The 19,599-nt window shown below is 55.4% G+C and overlaps 1 protein-coding gene across 2 annotated transcripts in view; it reads right to left on the reverse strand.

Moving 5' to 3' along the window:
* Positions 1-15,387, reverse strand: part of FXYD6 (FXYD domain containing ion transport regulator 6) — a 31,156-nt gene extending 15,769 nt beyond the window's left edge. For both annotated transcript variants that reach the window (XM_055305244.1, XM_055305243.1), the window contains exon 1: positions 15,285-15,387. The gene's annotated coding sequence lies outside the window, so the exon portion shown is untranslated. The remainder of the gene's footprint in view (positions 1-15,284) is intronic.
* Positions 15,388-19,599: the final 4,212 nt, after the last annotated feature.

Consider the following 19,599-nt stretch of genomic DNA (forward strand, 5'->3'; position numbering starts at 1 on the left):
ACCTATTTGAGTTCTTTCAGACTCAGCCCATGGAAAACATGCCCAGAGGGACCACCAAGGCATGGGTCCTGGCAGGATCCCCCCCAATAAAGATGAGCTCCTCCCCCCACCCAGACAGGACATGCTGGAAGGGACCCTCTGATGGGGTCACAGGGTCACAGAATGCCTGGGCCCCATTGTTTAGGCTAACTGGCTATCCTGGACTGTTACTGCATGTAATTTAGCTTGTGATGTATCCAAATTTGCCACAAAGAAACCTGGTAAAAGAAGGCTGCACTGTGTATAAATAGGATAAAACCCAAGATGTGAGGTTTACCAGATGGAGCCAGCATCGCAGCACGCCAGGGTTAGAACGATGGAGATGAAAGCTCTTAGTTTTTATTTGAGGAGACTGAGGCCCCAACAGAGCAGTGATGCAGCCGACTCACGCAGCCAGGCAGGCCACACAGCTGTTGGCGGCTCCTGTCTCGGGCTCTGGTGTGCTGGGACTGGGACCTGGGCAGGCCAGGGTTGAGGGACAGGAGGCCATGAGGGTGGCAGAGAAGAAGAGAGGGCACCAGCAGGGATGGGGGCCACCAGGGCCAAGAGAGGAGGGTAGGAGGGAAGCCCCTGACAGGCTCCTCAGCTCTCCAATGGAAGACCACATTTGACCAGAGACATTCAGGGGGACAGTGGTGGCTTCTGGACGGTGAGCAATGGCATTGATCCAGAGAGACCTACAGAAGGCTTGGAGCCCAACTCTTAGTCTCTCAACGAGAGGGAAAAAAAACAGGAGGGGAAAAACATTAGAAGAAAAAAAAACAACGAAAAAAACAGAAAGTCCTTTCCAATGATCCTGGCCATGCCGTGTGCCTGAGCTTGGTGCAGGTGGCCTAGATCTGAATAGTCCAAGGCCAGCTAAGGACTAAGAAACATCACCAACAAATTGGTCTGACTTACTGACAGAGAGGTGGGTTCTTCCTGTGCCTAAGACGTTGATTGGCAAGTCTTACTGTCTGGCAGGAAAACAGATGAGACTATCTGATCTATTTGTGTCAAGAGCCTTTTGGAGAGGGGGAATGGCCCCGGCAGGCTTCTCAGGCCTCCTTAACCTGGGACTCTGTGAAAGGGCCATGCGTGCACCTCACAGGTGGGACCAGTACTTCTCGGGTACACATGCTGATGAGTGGGGCTGGGGGAGTAGCCTGCACAAGGCAGTAGATATTGTCCAAACCCGGGGTTTGGCTTTGGAATGTGCTGTACCATTATGACAATGTAGGTGTGATAATGCCTCAGCTGGAAAGGTTAGAATATTCTTGATCTTCTCTGGTACCCCGTTTCCACAGCCAATGTCCCCCTCTTCCCCATCCACGCCAGGGCAACCAGGCATCCTCGGCACTCACTCTCACCAGAGGCCCTTTCCTGTCTGAACTGCTCATCACCTTTCTGCTTCCCATCTTGGGTGCTGTAGCCTAATGCTCTCTTACGGCTTTATGTTCGAGAATAAAGAGAAAGCGAAGAACAAAAGGACAGTAACCATCTACTTGACAGCTGTGTCTGGAAGAGCTCAGAAGGCACTTTGCCACACTCCCTGCTGAGCCCAGCGCTCCTCCGGCTCCTCTGCACCTCGGCTGCTTTCACGATGTGGTCTTTGCCCCTTTACAGGATGTGGTGTTTGACCAGTGACCTGGAAGGCCAGGACCACACTGTGGTCTCAAACCCCCAAATGGATGTCCTGAACTCTGACCCTGGAGCTCCCCAACCACAGTGGCCCAGGGCCACGAGCTTCATCATCTGTTTCTGTAAAATACAGGCCAGACTCCTGATCATCTTTGGCCCCGGGAAGCTGCCCAGAATTCCCCTTCCTCATCTGGACTTTGAGATGTAGCTGCAGCCTCGCTGACTGAACGCCTCTGGGCAGCGCTGCCCACCTCCCACCCCCAGGCCAGTATGCCTCTGCCCTGGGTCCATGCACATGAGCTGGGTGCCCTGGAGCTGAGGGGCACCCACGAAGCTCCTGAGGAGAGATGTTCAGCGCTGGGGCTCCTTGCAGCTCCCACAAAGCCCAGTCCCCACTCACGCTGTGCACTTCCTGGAGCACAGCCTTGACGAAAGTGTGAAGGGGAAGGTGGAGGAAAGACAGGGGAGTCTCCTACGTGGTGGGAAGCAGTGAACTTGGTGGTAGGAATGAGCAAGGTGCTGGCAATTGGGGGTTTGGGGCAGGGGACACAGGTCTGCATGGAACAGAGGAGTCCTATAAACTCCATGGAAGGAAACGTGAAAACTAAAGAGTCTGAGACAGGAAGCCCATATCTGAAGCCCAGTCTGGGTGCCTAGACTGGTACAAGACCTGGTAATAATCACAATAAATAGCCTATGAAGTAGGTTCGATGCACCACCATCGAACCCATTTTAAAGGCAAAGAAATCAAGGTGGAGAAAGTGCAGTCCCCTGGCAGGTGACAGCTGGATTCTAGACTTTAACCCAGTTTTGCGCGCCTCCCTGCTGGTGGAGGACGGGTAGGCTTCCCGCTGGGAGCCTGGGACTCATCGCAGGGGAGGACTCACATCCTCTGGGTGGGCCACCCATACTGGGGCTGCCCGAGGACAGGGGGCCTGCTCCCCAGGCAGCTCCTACCCTGTCCCTCGCTCCTACCCCAGTCTAATGGGCAGAGCTCTGCACAGAGGGCCACAAGAGAGGGCGCTCCAGCCTCTGAGTGAACATCACCAACCAAGCTCCCCAGCATCTCTAGCTTCATACATATTCATACAGTGAATATACAGCGCCTGCCAGCTCACCCTTGAGAGAGAATTTATAGTCCCTTGTTGGATAGAGAGCTGTTTACTCAGGAGGGTGATTTTTTTTTAACAGATTACAGAATTGCACAGCTGATTAGGGTGCATTTGTGTCATGCCAAGAACTGTTCTTGGTGGTTTAAATATACTAACTCATTTAACCCTTACAGCGGTTCTAGAAAGTGGCTATGATGACAATAATCCCCATTAGACAGATGGAGAAACTGAGGCCAGGAAAGTGAAGTACTTTGCCCAAAGTCCTGGAGCTGGGAAGTAGCAGAGCCTGGATTTAAACCCGAACAATCAGGCTCCAGAGTCCTTGCTCTGAACCACTCTACTACCCTGCCACTCAGTGGTTTTGTGGCCTTGCGCAAGTGACTCTACCTCTTGGAGCCTTTGCATCTGAAACGTAGAACAAGAATAACAACATGCATCTCAGGAGCTGTGAGGATGAGAAGAAATCACTTTTGTGCATGGGCAATTATTGCTGGCCTGCCCACAGCCTTCCCTTCTGAGAAGGGCATCTCCTTTTGGAGGGGGGAGGGCTCCTCCCCCACTCCAACCCTATAGATCTCCTGGCTAAAAGGAATGGGTCCAAGACCTCATTGTTCCCCCAGGGGCTGTCATATCATGAGAACCAAGGGAGGAAGGGTCAAGGCTGCCAAGCTGTGAGGTGTGGGGGTCAGGGAGGCTGTGGGGGTGTCAGCCAGCAGCCCACAGGGGAAGAGCTGGTGGGGAGAGAGGTGTGCAGAGAAGGGACAGGGAACAGGCTGGGGCTGGGTCCAGTGCTCTGGCCCACAGCTCCCACACCAGCGCTGCCCATCCCGCAGTCCAGCTCTGACTATGATACCTGCCTTGTCCAACCAGGATGGAGCTGGTTTTCTGCTCTTTGCCACAACAAGAGCTGTCATGCTGGAGCTGAGCTCTGTGTCGGGCAAACAGGACTATTCTTTAAGCACCAGCATTATGACTGTGATCACTCCGCGACTCTTCCCTCAGCTCCCCCTCCATGCTCTTCTACTTTCTCACGGAAAATGGAGAAGAGAAAAAGAGAAGGAGCTGGAACCCGGAGGAAGAGCCCTGGTCCCTTCTTCTCCCTCCCCTGCTTTCTTCCTCCAAGCTCTGGAAGGCTCTAGCATCCTCCTGACTGGTGGGGAAGGGCCTCGGCCTGCAGCAGACACAGTCAGAGCAGGGCTGGACGGGCTCAAAAGTCCCCCCCCCCCCCGCCCGAGCCACTGCCTTGTCCTGCCCCAAGAGAAACCTCCACTGTCACCCAGGGTCGCAGCCAAGTGGCATGGGGAGAGCAGGTGTCACCAGGGCAGCCAGAGCTGGTGACATGCTGTCCACAACGGGGCAGCCCACATCCAGAGACACGGCAGCAAGATACACAGAAGGCCTGAGGTACCAGAAGAGGAAGGAAATCCTAGAGGAAGAGAAAGTGTGCCCAAAGGGAAGTATACAAGAGAGGCTGACACAGGGGGGACAAAGAGGCCACATGATGAGCCGAGGTCCGTCTGGGGCCAGAATCCCTGCAGAGATAGAAATGAGAGGGAAGGAGAAGAGGCAACACAGGTGGCAAAGCAGAGAGGTGGGGACGACTGAGAGACCAGAGGGTCTGCTCTGGAGAAACCGTGAACAAGCCTCCGAGCTGCTGTCCTCCCTGTAAGGCCCTAGGGGGCCTCCACCCTCCCCCTGCAGGCCCTAGTCCTGCAGATGCTCCAAAGAGCAGAGAAAGGAAAATGCACTATGGTGGAGGGGAGGGTTGGGGGGGAGGGCGGGGCGGAGGTCAACAGACAGCTGCTGCTCCAGGGGAAAGCATCTGGAGCCCCCCACTGCCCCCCGGCTACAGGGCTGCTGCCCAACTGAAGGCGCGTGCTCTCTGCTGGACAGGGTACGGGAGCCTGAGGCCCAGCCCTGGAGATACCCAGGAACCCGCCCCGATGCCCAGTCTTTTTTTGAACCCAAAGTCCTTCTGGGAGAAGCCACTGTCTCCACGAGAAGCCCCTTCAGTGTGTCCTCCAGGGAGGGCTGGGCCCTGAGACTCACAGGCAGGGTCATGCAGATGTCTGCAGAACTGGGGTACCATGTCTAAAGGCAGCCCTAACCGTCCCACCTCTTGGGTTTAGGGGACACCAGGACAAGATATACCAGGACAGAGACTCTTCCTCCCTGGACCCCTGAGGGGGGGTGGCTGCTGTAAGAGGAAAGGGGAGCAACTCTATTTTGTGTGTTCCCCCCTCCCTGCTCCTGATCCCTGCCCTGGCGGCTGTAGGGGCAGGAGGTGGAAATGGTGGTGTCGATAACGCTGACCATTTGTAAGACAGCCTACTTGCCAGACAACTTCACAAGCACTCGCTCACAGGAATATCACCACCACATGTGATGTTGGGTACCTGCCATTTTACAGATCCGAAGCGGCAAGGCCCACAGTCAAGTGACTTGCCCACAACCCACAGCAAACAGTGGCATCGCAGGCAACGGCTCCTTACTCTGTGGGGGCCAAATGCCAACCGTGCCCTTCCACTCTTTCTGGATGCTCCCTGGCTGCTGTGGCAATGCAGGGGCACTCAGGGAAATGAAAATGCTGACCTTGACCCAAGTCCAAGGTGGGCTCTTTTGATGGGAGTGTTCTGACCTTGACCCAAGGGAAAAACCAGGATGAGAATAGCCCAAATAAAGTTAGCTAGGTCTGTCTAACTTCAGCATGCACGATGTCATTCTTGTTTGCCCAACTCTGCCCAATACTGCCTGGGCAGCCCCTTGGGAGGAGAGGGGAGGCCTGGCCGTCAGCCAGCGCTGGACCCCAGCGGCTCACACCTCTGCCCCCATCCCAGCCGAGGCACCCTGGTCTCCCTCCTCAGCCTCCGCCCCTCTCGACAGCTGCTGGGCACCCGGCTCTGCCCTGCAGAACACCAGAGCATTTATGCCACAGCAGGACAGTGTACCCAGCGAGTTGTAGGTGATCCTGTCCATTGGAGCTTCGGGAAGCCCACAGAACTACCAGCCCGGCCCCTGGCAGCCTTTCAGAGGGGGCTGCCCAGCTGCCAACCCTGCTTTTTCTCTGGTGTGGCTCAGAATCAGATCAGGGTATAGAACTGAAGACCAGTCCCACTCCAAATCAGACCCCCACCCACAACATTCTCCCAAGGGAAGATGTTTTAATTTCACCAAATGCTTCTTTTTAGAGGTAAATAACTTCCCATCCCAATGGTCACTGACACTGTCGCCGGAGCTTTGAAATCAGACTGCTCTCCAGACAGCTCAGATCTGCCTGCATGTAGATGGAGCACAGAAAGGTAATGTTGCCCCTTCCAAGGTGTAACTTTGGAAGGAGTGGCACTAGTACCTTTCTAGGAGTCAAGTTAATGAACCTTTATTGACAGCCGAGAACTATCACTGAGGGTACTAGAATGACACAGTCCCCCTCCAGGAGCTTACCGTCTAACCCCGTCCACAGGTTTCCTCCCAGCCTCCCAGCCTGCACACTCTATCTTCGGCAGAGTCCCAGCCATGCTGACTCCTGCAGTATCTCTCTGATCTGGCCTTTTCTTCCAATGGCTCGATCCACTCCAGAACCTTCACTGCCACTCCCCTGGTGGCTGCAGCAGCTTGCCTCACATTGCAACAGCTGCCCTCACCTTCAACCCCCTCCTGTCTGTCTGTCCCAGACAGACTGACTACTGCCTGAGTTATCTAATTGGCATTCTGATTACTTCCCTCTCAAACTCAAACGCATTCACAGTGCCCTAGTATCCCATCCATTTTTTTAAAAATAGAAACTTTTTATTGTGGCACATAAATATCTCTAGGTCTAGGCCTTTTTCTTCCCTTCCAGTATTTTCTTCCATGCTTTCAGCTAAGATAGTCGATTCCTGTCTCCTGCCAAGCATGCATTGATCTCCACGCCTCTGTATATTCTGTTCCCACCACTTAGAATGCCTCCACCAATGCACAGCCAAAGTTGAGAAAGTTGTCCTGGTCCAACTACCACCCCGGCCTATGGACTGGCTGTCTTCATCTTTCCCCAGACTCAGCGAGCACCTGTTGCCTGTCGTCAGCACTGCTTTGGCACATGGCACTTGCTGTTTTATGCTCACCTTAATGAAGCTCTCAGGGCTGAAAAGCCTCTGTGCTACCCCATGACTTGCAAGAGCTGAGGTGGGACAGCGAGCAAGGGCTAGCTGACAGACTGATGTCTGAAAGAGCCCAGCTCTAATCAGCAGGCCCTGGAATTGTGCTGGGGGGTGCGTGTGGGGGAACATCAACAATGATGATTCACGCTGATAGTACGTGCCCTTGATGGTGACGTGATGCGATCAAAGTAGCATCTCACCCCTGTGATTTTCCTCCCCCAAATCAATAAGCTCAGTCGAGTCACGAGAAAAACATCAGACAGGGGTATCCTGCAATCGACGTGAGCCTCCTCCCCCAAACTGTCAAGGTCATCAAAAACCAGGCAGGTCTGAGAAGCTGTCAGAGCCAAGAGGAGCCTAAGGAGACAGAACAACTCTGTGGGGCGTGGTGCTCCTGGAACAGAAGAGGGACATTAGGTAAAAACTGAAGAAATCTGAATGAAGTATGGACTGTAGTTAATAGTAACGTATCAGTGTTGATTCCTCGATTGTGACAGATGTAGCACACTAACATGAGATGTTAAAACTTGGGGAAACTGTGTGCAGGGGGGATTATATTGGATCTCTCTGTACTATCTGCTTGATTTTTTGGTAAATTTGTCATTGTTCAGCAACCCTAACCCAGATTCTGTTCAAAAAATAAAATAAAATCTGTTAAAAAAAAAAATAACGCAAGGGGCACCTGGGTGGCTCAGTGGTTGAGCGTCTGCTTTCGGCTCAGGTCATGACCCCAGGGTCCTGGGATCGAGTCCCCATCATGAACCTGCTTCTCTCTCTGCATGTGTCTCTGCCTCTCTCTGTGTGTCTCTTATGAATAAAAAAAAAAATCTTTAAAAAATAATAATACAAAATTTTAAGTTCAGTTAAAAACAAAACAGCCTCCAACCCCCTCCCATCACTCCCACATCTGTTCACCTTCCTGGCAAAGCAGTGTGGAGCCCTGTGCCCTGTTCATGGTGTCTGATGCTCCTGTAATAGCAGCCAGGCTTTTATGGTTCAGAATCACAGAGCCAAAATCCAGCAAAGGCTTTTACAGCTGCGTTTAAAACAAGTGCTTTGGGTCCAACCAGAGGTCACTGATGGATCTGTGGCCTCCAGAGGAAAATGCAACCTGTTCCCTTGATTTGCATTTTAAGTGCCCCTCAAATTAACATTAAATATCAATTATTCTGTTTAATAACCCAACTTGAAATGTTTGGCCCCCTTACAAAGTTCCAAAGAGCAGCTGATGAACAGAGAGGATTCAAAGCCTGGGATGGAAGAGAGAGCAAAGGACAGTGACGCTGTAGGAGGCCCAAGGGGCTGACAGCGGCTGTGACACTTTACTGAATTCCCTGTACTGCCTCAAGGCAGCTGGATAGCCTACCAGCATGGCAGGGCCCTGGGCCCAGACCATCATTATACTGACCCCTCCCAGGGTGGTTCCTATTGGGTCCCTCTCATTGCACTGCGGGGGGCCCTCAGGCCTGGCGGGCCTCCCCACATGGCTCCATCTCTGGGTCTGCCCCTGACATCCTTCACTCATGGAGGACGGTGCACCCACAGGTCCCCAAGTCTCGAAGCTGTTTCTCTAGAGCCCAGACCCAATCCAGGACAAAGCTCCTTTATTATGTAAAGACAAATTATTTTAACCCAGGGGCACCTTATCTCTAGCGTGGAGTTCCTTCTGGGGCAGAGAACATGGTCAAAGGAAGAAAAGAACTAACCAGAAGAGGAAATAAGGCCTAATATTCCTTAGAAAGGGATACATAGAGTTCACAAATCACAAACACAGGCCTGGTTTCTAAGAATTTCTCTGGAAAGATCCACCAGTGGGAGCACAGTGCCCTGCTGTTCCCTGCGCCCCCTCCCCACACCCCGTCACTGCCAATCGTGAGTCTTCAGAGTGCCATGCCAGCCCTTACCCCATGGGCTGCTCCGGACAGCCCTCAGAGGCAGGTGCATAGAGCAGATACTGTGTGGCCAGCCCAGCACAGGCCAATGAGGTTGCTCAGAGTGAGTCAGACAGCAGGACTCCTGCCTGCTGAGTGCAAGCACAGGGGCCTGGGCCCTTCCCTCAGGGGAACTTCATCCAGTTCCCGGGAATCTGGAGAGTGGGCAGCACTGCACAGAAGCCCCAGGCCAGAGCCCCAGCAGGCTGCGCAGACATGAGTGAGTCAGGCCAGCAGTGGGATCACCTCCTCCACATGCCTCCCGACAAAGGCCCATTCAAGAGAGGCCAGACAAGCCGTCGCAGAGGCTGAAACAGAAACTCAGAGCGGCTGCCAGGGCCAGAGGCCTGGGGCCAGGCCCACGTCACCCTGCCCATAGTCAGACCACAGTACCAGGCTGCTTGACCAGTCCCCTTGTGCTTCTCCAACCCCCCCAGCCCAGCTCCTGGAGAGCACAGCCCTGGCCTGAGTGTTTGAGCCTACAGAGTACTCTGCATATATTCACACTGTCTGGCTTCAGAGTGGCAGTGGCATGGGGACAGACCCCAATCCGTGGGCCTGCATACCTGGAAACTGGTCCTATCTCCAGAGGGTGAAGGTGGGCGCATACGCACTGCTGGAGGTTTTACCCAACCTTGTTTGCCTCCATTTCAAGAAACACACTGTCCCTTCCCTCCTCCACATGCCCTCCTTCCCCCGTTCCCACTGAGCCAAGGCCCCCACCTCTTCCCACATTCTGTACTGCCATCACTAGCGTGTCTTCCCATCAGACAATGAACCCCTTGGGGACAGAGGCACATGCTAGGCATCTCTGAAGCTCTAGCACTTAGCACCGTAGCTGCTCAATAAATGTCACTGACTCAGTGAATGGATGGCCGGTATCATTATCCCTTGTAGTTATAACTCAATCCAGCTCAAAACAACCTGAGCATCTGTGTAGAATTTTATGCATTTTATCAAATGCAAGGAATTAAAAACCTCTCTCGAGCCCCTCTCTTCCACTGCCTCATTTCTGCTCCCTGGGGCTTTGTCAAGTCCCACCCACCAAAACACTAGGAGGAAACAGCTTCCCTCCACCGACTTTAGAACCAGACCTTTAGAGGCCTCCAGAGCTCAGATGGGGGTCAAATCCTGGTTTTCTGGACTCTACCAAAGAAACTGAGCACACTGAGAGGATGCATGGGCATAAAGGAAGGTTCACCTTAAGACTGTGTGGTGTGTACCTGGGTATGGGCAATGGGCAGGGAGACAGCTCTGAGGGACCAGTGGGTTTTCAACACCTCCTAGTGGGTGAGGACTTTTTCCCATATGTTCAGTTCCCACATGCTCACTGGACTTTCTCCATGTGTCCAGTGCCATGCCAGGCACTGGGTGGGGGACAGGGCTTGCCTTTGGAGAGGTCAGGAAAGGGCGCCTGAGTGACTCAGTGGTTGAGCGTCTGCCTTTGGCTCCGGTCGTTATCCCGGGGTCCTGGGATCGAATCCTGCATCAGGCTCCCCACAGGGTGTCTGCCTATGTTTCTGCCTCTCTCTGTGTGGCTCTCATGAATAAATAAACAAAATCTTTTAAAAAATAAATAAAGTTTGAAGAGGTCAGGAAGGTGGAGGGGTGAAGGCACGTACAGACATAGCTAAAATGCACGCACGGTAGGCCGTGTACTCAGCAGACCAGGGAAGAGGAGAGTATTTCTGTGTACTGGGAACTGGGGAAAACTACTTGAAAGAATGAGCACTCGAGAGGAGCCTCAAAGGCTGATAGAACAGTAGTTACTCCCTTCTCATAATAATACCATCACTACCATCGTTATCATCATAGCTGCCAGTGTCTACTGCTGGCCCTGCACCAGGCACCCAGCACAGCACCTTACAGAGCTCATCCCCAGTGTCCTTGTGCTCATTTGACAGATAAAGAAACCAAGGCTTAGAAAGTTAAGAAAACTAGGAAGCTCCAGAACCCAGATAAGAACCCAAGCCTGTGTGTCTCCCAAGGCCACAAGTCCCCGCTCAGCTGGGCTGGGGTGAGGGCTCTTTCCAGGCAGGGCCTGAGCATAGGCAGACAGGGTTGGCCATCTGGGGACAGTGCTGGGAGCGTAGCCACAGCCAGGTTATGAGAGCCTGAGCACCAGAGCCCGGCCCCTGTCCTTAGTAATGGACAAGGGAGAGTCACTGGAGGTGTGATGTAGCGGGACCCCATCCTCGGGATCACCAGTAAAGTGAATCAGGGCTGACAGAGCAAGGGAAGAGGCCCGTCACAATGGTCTGGGTGCCAGACTGCAGCTGGGTGAGGTGAGAGGGTGCGTGGGGACCTGCGAGCAGGTGCCCACGGGAGAGGGCTGTAAGGTTAGGTATGTGTCAGAAAGGGAAAGTGCGTGCACGTGTGAGCCCACGTGTGTGTGAGTGCCAGGCCCTTCCTGCTGAGGAAGGCTTCAGGGCCGTCCTGGTGGGAGGCAGGGCCAGGGCAAAGCAACCAGTAGAGCTGAGCAGGAGGGCTCAGTGAATGCAGGACCACCATTTCACAGTTCTGCTGGATTTAAGACCTTGGCCTCTGGTCTCTTCTGAGGCCTGGCTTTGCCCTCCAGCTGTGTGGGAGTCACTGTCATTCCAACTCCCTCATTCCTGACCCCTCTGGCCCAAGTCAGATATTCTGAATGGGAACAGCCACATTCCCATGGCCGAGCCTGGTCCCCAGGGCCCTGGGCGCTCTTCCTGGACTTCATGCTCCCATCACCCCACCCCACCCGCCCCAAATGTGCTCTTGTGTGGGCTCTGGGCTGACTTCATACTTCCCCCCAGTCATGGTCTTTCCTCCTCCCTCCTATTCCAGGGCGGAGAAGAGGCTGCCAAGCTGGTTCCAGGCTTTCGTTCGGGCCAGAGATATTCTGCTTCTCATCAGGGACAGAGGGCCCCGCTCGGCTCCTCAGGCCACAGTGACCAGCTGGTCGAGGGCTCTCCCTTGGAAACTTCACACACCCACAACTGGTGGCCCTGGATCTCATCCTCTCCAGGGGCCACCTCTGTCAACACTCTTCCCAGCCTGTTTCCATCCTGACCGAACAGAAGAGGTGGACCAAGGTCCAGGAGGGGCCGGCTCCTCAGCCCAAGAGGAGAAAACCCGGGCTCAGCTTCTGGAGCCCTTCCTGTGCAACCGGCTAAAAGGAGAGGCTTTCTCCGAAGGAACCAGAAACCAGCGCCTTCCCTGCTCAGCTCAGCTGCAACCCTGTATTATGAAATAATGAGTAAAATTTGGCACCTGGAGAGAAAAGGGCTCTTTCAAGATTGTATAATCTACAAAAAATTAGAGAAAGAAATGCCTTAGAAATCATGGACTCCAAACCCCCTATTGACAGATGTGGAAACAGAGGTCTAAAATTGTGGAGGCTCTCACCTGCTTGAAATCAATCTAAACCATTTCTGACTTCCCTCGAAAAGCCCAGTTTGCATCCAAAAGGATATCCATGGAATGAGTGCACTTGCCCTTGGGGAAGAGCCAGGACCAGAACCTGGGTCTGTGCCTCGGGGCTCATAGCCTTGCTGCTACAGGCTCTCTGCCTCGAGGGACTGTGCCTGTCAGGACTGCTTTGCTTCCTCCAGGGCGCTCAGGCAGAGGCAGGTGGGTGATTTGTTAGACAGTGAGTCCTAGGGGCTGCCTGGCACAGCCTGCCCTCCAGATGGCAGCCAGCTAAGTCCAACAGGGCTCAGGGGCAAGGGAGCATGTGCTCTGATTTATGGTGGATCAGGTGGGCTGGCTCAACTCCTCCTTCTCCCCCCTCTCCTTGCCACACCCTCCGAGTAAATATAATGGCGCAGGCTCTTTGCTCACTAGGGTACCCACTGTGGACACCCACCCATTTGGAAGGGACATCTCAGTCCCCAGAGGGTTGCTGGCAAGAGAAAAGAAGACAAGAGATGTGGGATGGGAGAGTGCGTCACAAATCTCAGCCGAGAAGTCAGAAGGCCTGGGCCAATGCTGGGTGCGTGACTTCTGAGCCTGGGGCCTCATCTACACGATGTCCTGATTGGATGTTCCCTCAAGGGCCCTCTGGCTCTGAGAAATCTAGGATTCTCTTCTCCCTCGCCCTACTATCCCCAGCGATGAACACATAGCAGGTACTTAAGACAACTCACTGCATGACTCAGTCCAAAGAGCACATGGAGGCCAGGAGGGCGACTCTTCCCTCTGCTGTCTGCCACCTGAACACCATAAAAGCCATGAGGCTCGGAAAAGCCCTGGCAATGCAGGACCCCTCTGCAAACCAGCTTCCTCTCCTAGATGCACAGACATGGCTGGAGCAGCCACAAGAAGCAGGAAAATGTGCCTAAGGAGAGAGGGGTGGTCTGGACCCCCAACAGGAACAGATCGCACTGCTTGTACCATCTTACTGCCTAGCTCCTCTCCTTGCTGCTCTTTCTGGCTTCTCCTCCTGGCCCTGCCTCTACTTTGCGTGCTCTCCCTGCCCTCCCCCAGCCCCTTTGTTCTCTTGCTCAGCCACAACCTGTCCTCCCTCCTTTGTGGAGGTTCTGAGCCTTCTGCTGGTCCCGGAGCCACTGGGTCCTGTTAGCCAGGAAAGCTCAGGGGCTGAGATGAGACACCAGCCGGGGGCCAGGAGCCTCAGGCTTTCTCAGGGGCAGGGCAGGGAGAAAGCAGCAGTGGAGGGACTGAATTTCTGGTTGGTGCTCAGCCTCTCGAGTCTAATACCCAGGAGAGAGGCTCCTCTTGGAGGGAATCTGAAAGTGCATTTCTTTCTACCTTCTTCCAACAGGGTTCCTGGGGAGATGTTTTCCTTCTGGCCTTCCTGAGCCATCCCTACACACACTCCCCAGCACAGAGCTAGATGGGGCAAAGAACTACCTTCTCTCTTCCAGCCTGAGACCTATCTAGAAGTTCTGTGTGTGTGTGTGTGTGTGTGTGTGTGTGTTGATGCGTGTGAGAGCATCCGCACAGGGACAGTGGGGCAGTATACGTGGCATTGAGGGTGCTATGTTCCGTTGTGGTCTATGTACGGTGAATTTGGTATGCATGCAGTGTATCTGGTCTGATACACACGTATGTGTAGTGTGTTTTATGGAGTGTGTGGAGCAACAGAATGCGTGGTGTGTGTGAGAGTGTGTGTAATGTGGTATGCACGTATATGTGTTTGGGGTGCTGGGGCACGTTTGTGATGTGTCGTGGGGAAGACTGGAGTGGGTGAGCGGCCACCTCTGTCCCAGGAGCCAGCTATCAGGGTAGCCCAGCCAGAGAAGCCAGGGATCACTAGTATCCAGGCAACCGTGTTGGGGGGAGGGGCAGAGATATGGAGGTGAGGAATGGGCAGGAAAAGGAAGGGAGGCTGAGAATTGAAGAGGAGTTTCCATGGCAACTACCAGGGAGGTCACGTGCAAAAGGCTAAGTTGCGGAAACAGATACACACACCCATACCTCCACAAGATGCGGGCACTGGGCCCCCAGGGTGGGGGTCCCTTCACAGCGGACATGGGCTGCCCAGTGATCCATCTCCGAACCTGGAACCTGGAAATCCGGGCCCAGCCAGAGGGGACCACACCAAGGAAACAAAGGAAGTGGAGACGGAGGCCACGTTCATGGGCAGAAGGCTCAGCAGCCAGGCCCCCACGTCTGGGGGTTGGCAGCAGGGGCCTGCCCGGGCCCATTTCTCCAGCGCAGCTGCTCCCACTCTCGGGTGCTTTCTCTACCAGCCACCACTTGTAAGAGCCAGAGGCGAGCGCCAGAGCCAGGGCTGCTCTTCCAACTGTCCACGGAAGCCCAGCAAGACACAATGGGGGAGGCCCTGCCAGGGCCAGCCCTGCTGGGGAAGGGGGCTGGGCGTGAGAGAGGGGGTGGGGGGAGATTAGGGAGGCCCCTGGAAGAAAACAGGGCTGGATAAACAAGAAGGAGGGAGGAAGCCCAGGCAGACGTTCTCAGGAGTCCATACTCTGGAACCCCAGGCCTTCTTTACCTGCCCGCCCCCCCCCCCGCCCCTTGCTCCCCGCCCATGCCCCCCAGCACCAAGCCAGCCGTCCCATTTTGCATTGCTGGTGCGTCTACACTCGCTCGCGTCCAGCCACCTGCCCGTCTTCACACGCCCGGGCTGCACTCAAGTGCCCACAGCCTCCCAGTAACAAAGGGGAAGCTCCCGCCGGACCCCGGTGGGAGCTGCCCCTTCGCCTTCTCCAAGACGCCGTAGCCCCGCTGCACGCAGCGGCCAGGGCCCCGCGGGGCCCCAGCTCGACCCCCCCGCCCCGGGCCTCCCCGCAGAGGCCGCGCTCCGCTTCCGACGCCCACCGCCGCGGCCCCCGCCCCCGCGCATCCCCAGCGCCCCGCGAGGGCCGCTCACACCCACCGACCCGCAACTCCCGCCGCCATCGGCCCCCGCCCGGGGCCTCCCGCCCTCCGAGGAGGAGAGGACGAGGACGAGGAGCCCAACTTTGCCTCCCGCGCCGCCCGCCGCTCACCTGCACAGCGCGGGGCGTCGGAGACGATCCCGGAGGACGCGCGGTCCGAGCAGCCGGGCGCGGCGCGGCGGGGGCGGGGCGGTGGGCGAGGCTCCCGCGTGCTTCCCGCCTCCCTCCTGCGCAGGGCTGGGGCGGGAGGGGGCGGGGCCCGGCCGGGCGGGGGGCGGGGGATCGAGGCGCGCGGCGGCCCCGCTGCGGCCGCGGGTCCGGGTGGCGGAGGGCGCCTCCGAGGGGCGGGCGGCGGCGCGCAACAGGAGGCTGCGGCCCGGCGGGGGGGGGGGGGCGGGCAGCACCTGCCGCCCGCCCGGGGATTTCCTCGGCGGAGGGCGGGGAGGCAGCGCGACGCACACAGCGACAGAGCTGGTGTCTCTCTCGGAAATAGTAGACTGGGGGGACGGGGAGACAGCCCAGCACCAGACACGGCAACCCACGTTAATTGGGAGCCTTGGCAATTAAGGGGAATGTGTACCCGCAGCATGAATGGCTGTGTCGTGGGCGCCGGAGCGCCGCTCCGGGTGTAGTTGTCATTTCCAGCTCGAGCCGGGCGGGGGGCGCGGGCGGGGCGCCACCGAGGGACAGGTGTGCCGCCCAGGACCACCGCCCTCCCTTCCGGGGGGCCCTCATCCTGGCCCTGCTCGTCACCATCCCGCCCCTCAGGATCCAAATTTAAGGCGACAGCTGACTTTCAAGATGCAAATCCTGGCTCCCGCACGTCTCCCTGGGATGCAACCGTGAGCCAGGGGCTAAAGGAAGCTCTGGAGCCCCTTTGCTCGCAGGTGATGATGGCGGTGGGAAGGCTCCCCTCCTGGGAAGCTGAGCCCGGGAGCTCAGAGCAAGTGATCAACAAGCCGGCAGGAGCTGGCAGGGCTTATAGGAAGGGGCCCAGGCCACAGAACCCCAGCAAAGCCAGGAAGGCGGGCTGCTGGCCACCAGGTTGCCCAGCCCCAGCCACGATGGAGACAGGATGAGGGGTGTTTCCTGAGAGGCGCTGTGATTGTCCACACCTAGGCAGGGCCATGGGGACTTCATTACAGACGCCAAGCCCTGGGATGAGGGGTACGTACAGACGGCCAGGAAGAGACCCAGCCCTAGCTCCAACACCCCCAACCCTCAGCCTCAGTATTTTCAGCTGCGAAAGGAAGACCAGATAATTCTAAGGCCGTTTCTCACTCTAGCCCTGGATGATTTTAATTATTTTAGCGAAAGATCAGGTCTCAAAACCCCAAGGCAGGAATTACTCTTGAATTCAAAAAGGCCTTGCGCAGATTTGGAAGCGGTGCGTGGCTACTGAGAACAAGTGGGCAGCCTCCCCCCCCCCACATGCACACACACAAGGGAGACCAATGGGGTGACAGTTCTGATGGGTGGAGTGCAGGACTTTGGACAAAACGGACATGGTTCCAAGAGTCCCCAGGTTCTATGGGTGCCTCTGAAAGCTAAAGCTCTAAGCCTGGCTCCAATCTTGCCAGTCTGTGTGACTTGACAGATCAAGTAACCTTTCTGTCCCTGTCTTTTTCTCCACAAGTGAAGACTTGGTGACAGTTGTCCCCCCTCTTCATTTGCTCTAGGGGGTGAGAGATGAAACCACACGCTTTGGTGGGCCCATGTGCTTGGGCAAGCAGATTTAATCGCTCCCGGATGCCCTTGCATATTGCCTTCCAGACATTTCTCTGTGCTGCCTTTTGGAGCTCCTCCTGTTGGGGACACACCAAACCCAAGCTGGGAAAGCCTGTTTGGGAAAAAAGGAATTCCAAAGCCAAGTCACCTGGAGTAGCAGTCCTTTCCTAGAATTCCAAGGTGTTTGACTGAATTACTTCCTAGGGATACCTGCTGGCTCTGCTAACCAGTGTAAGGGCTGCAGCGACAGGATCTATAGTCATGAGAGGAAGGGTCACGCTTGCCTCTCAAATTGTGCTCCATCATCATTCCTCCAGGACCACTGATGAAGGTTGGGGTGGCACCGCTATGTAGTCCACACAAGCATGTTCCGGAAGAGTAGCATCTCCCTTCCAGGGGGAGAAGAAGCTCATCTAGCCCCTGTGAAATGTGAGTGTGGGTAAGAAAGGGTCCCCAGCTTCTCCACTCTTTCAGTACATTTACCGATGACAGGAGCCACTCTGCACTGAGCCCTTGGCCAAGCTCCAGGCCACAACAGCGCAAGGAAAGTTGTAGTCTCTTATGGCTAATGAACAAGATGGGTACTTATCAACTGGTCCTGCAAATCAGTATGTCACAAAACCCTGAGGATGCAGCATTTGAAAAGCGAGCCAAAGGGTCAGGAGGTGTTAAAGAGATGTGGTGAAGGAGCCAGGAATCGGAGTGACAGGCAGGACTGGGACATGATTCTGACATAGGAACAGAAATGACATGTGCAAAGGCCCTGAGGCAGAAGGAGCATGGCACGGAAGGAGCCACTGTGGCCCTCGAGCAGGGGAGACAGGCTGGAGTAGGAAACACATGCTAGACCAGGCAGGCCTGGTAGTTCCTGGGTAAATCCCTCTTTTATCCTTGGGATAATGGGAAGCCACTGAAAGGCATTAGGAAAACTGTTGCAAGCAAGAACTGGGGAGTGGGTGGCTAGGATGTAGGGGGACCCCACAGTGTGGGGTCAGGGGCTGTGGGGAGGGTGGTGCTAAGGTGAGGCTGAAAAGTGGGCCTGGCCCCTAAGTGAATAGAATCCTGCCTCTCTGGGCCCTGGGAGCAAAAAGAGAGAGAGAGCTGGGGCCGGTGTGCACAGCCATGGTGGAAGTAGGACAAGAAAGAACATAAACCATTTCTAAAACGCTCCCCATGCGTCCAGAATTGGAGCCACGAAAAGACCCGGGGCTCAGAAGGACAGCCTGACTGTTGGGAGCACAAGGGACGGCTCCATGCTTTAAAGCTTGTGCTCAGTAACTCACAACTGTGCTACTAAATACTAAAACCCCGTGTGGACTGCTCTTGCCTCGTCCCCAGGGACTGACAAAAATAGCCGTTCAGCCTGTCAGCGCCCGGGTCCCAGAGCAGCAGACCAACCCGAACTGGAGGGCCAGCAGGAAAGAGTAGAGGGGCAAGACCAGGAGTCTTGGGGAGAGACCCCTGCCTCTCCTAGCAGGTAACCCTCCAAGGTGGCTTTGGGGGTACCATTTCATCCTGGGGTGCGGACTGAAGAATCAGAGCACTCCTGCCCACCAACTACTACTTTCAATCCATTCACAGCCACTGTGCTTTGTACAGGTTCGAACGTACCTCCTCCCCCTAGCCGAATGCTGAGCCCCCAAACCCTAGGACAGAACCGTTTCCTACTCCTTGGCTGAAAGAGATTGTGCACCTGCAAACTGCTCCTAGAACCTGGGTCCTTCCACTCTCCCTGACCTTTCTCGAACCTGTCCAGCTTCTCCCTCAAGCAGCTTGTGTGAGGCCCTTTGTCACTTTACACAGCTCCTGGACAATCCAATCTGCAACCATGGCTTCACCATCCATGTAGGGCCGATGGCCCCACACTCACCAGCCTGGTCCTCACCCCCAGAGACCCAGAGGAGTAATGCCCAGGCACCCCGCGTGGCCCATGCTGAATCCATCATCTGACTCCCCCCATACCCAAAGGTGCTCCCCCTCCGGGGTCTTTCTTTAATTCATAAATGGCACTGTCCCCACCCAGTCACTCACCTGGGAAAGCATGTATTATCCTCACTCCTTTCCCCTGACCACTTCTGTTCTAGATCAGGTCTCTCTGCTGCCAGCCTCCTGCGGGAGACTCGGCCTCAGTCTCCCCACCCCCAGGCTATCAACTCTTTGGTATTTTCTGCAACTCAGATGTGACTCAGACCTTCACAGCCTCCATGTTTTCTACACACTATAGTCTGACTTCTTAATATAATAGTTTTTACAACCCAAGACCCACCCACCTTTTGTGCTTCATCTCCTGACCCCACACTTTGCTCTGCCTTCCCCATTCCATCCCCACGTCTGTCACTCCAACCCTTGCAAATGCTGCCTCCTGGCCCAAGAGAGCCACTCACAATCATCCAAATATGCTGCCGGCTTGCATGCCGCCCATCTTTGCTCATAGAGTTTCTCTGATTAAAACATCCCCTCTTGGGGCGCCTGGGTGGCTCAGTCATTGGAGTATCTATCTGCCTTCGGCTCAGGTCATGATCCCAGGGCCCTGGGATGGAGCCCCACATCAGGCTCCCTGCTCAGTGGGGAGCCTACTTCTCCCTCCCCCACTACCCTTGCTTGTGTGTGCTCTCTCCTCAATCTCTCTTCTGTCAAATAAATAAAATCTTTTTTAAAAAAGACTTAGAAAAAATAAAACATCCCCTTTCCCTTCTCC

Source organism: Nyctereutes procyonoides, unplaced genomic scaffold (genome assembly GCF_905146905.1).
Source record: "Nyctereutes procyonoides isolate TBG_1078 unplaced genomic scaffold, NYPRO_anot_genome, whole genome shotgun sequence".
NCBI lineage: Eukaryota > Metazoa > Chordata > Mammalia > Carnivora > Canidae > Nyctereutes > Nyctereutes procyonoides.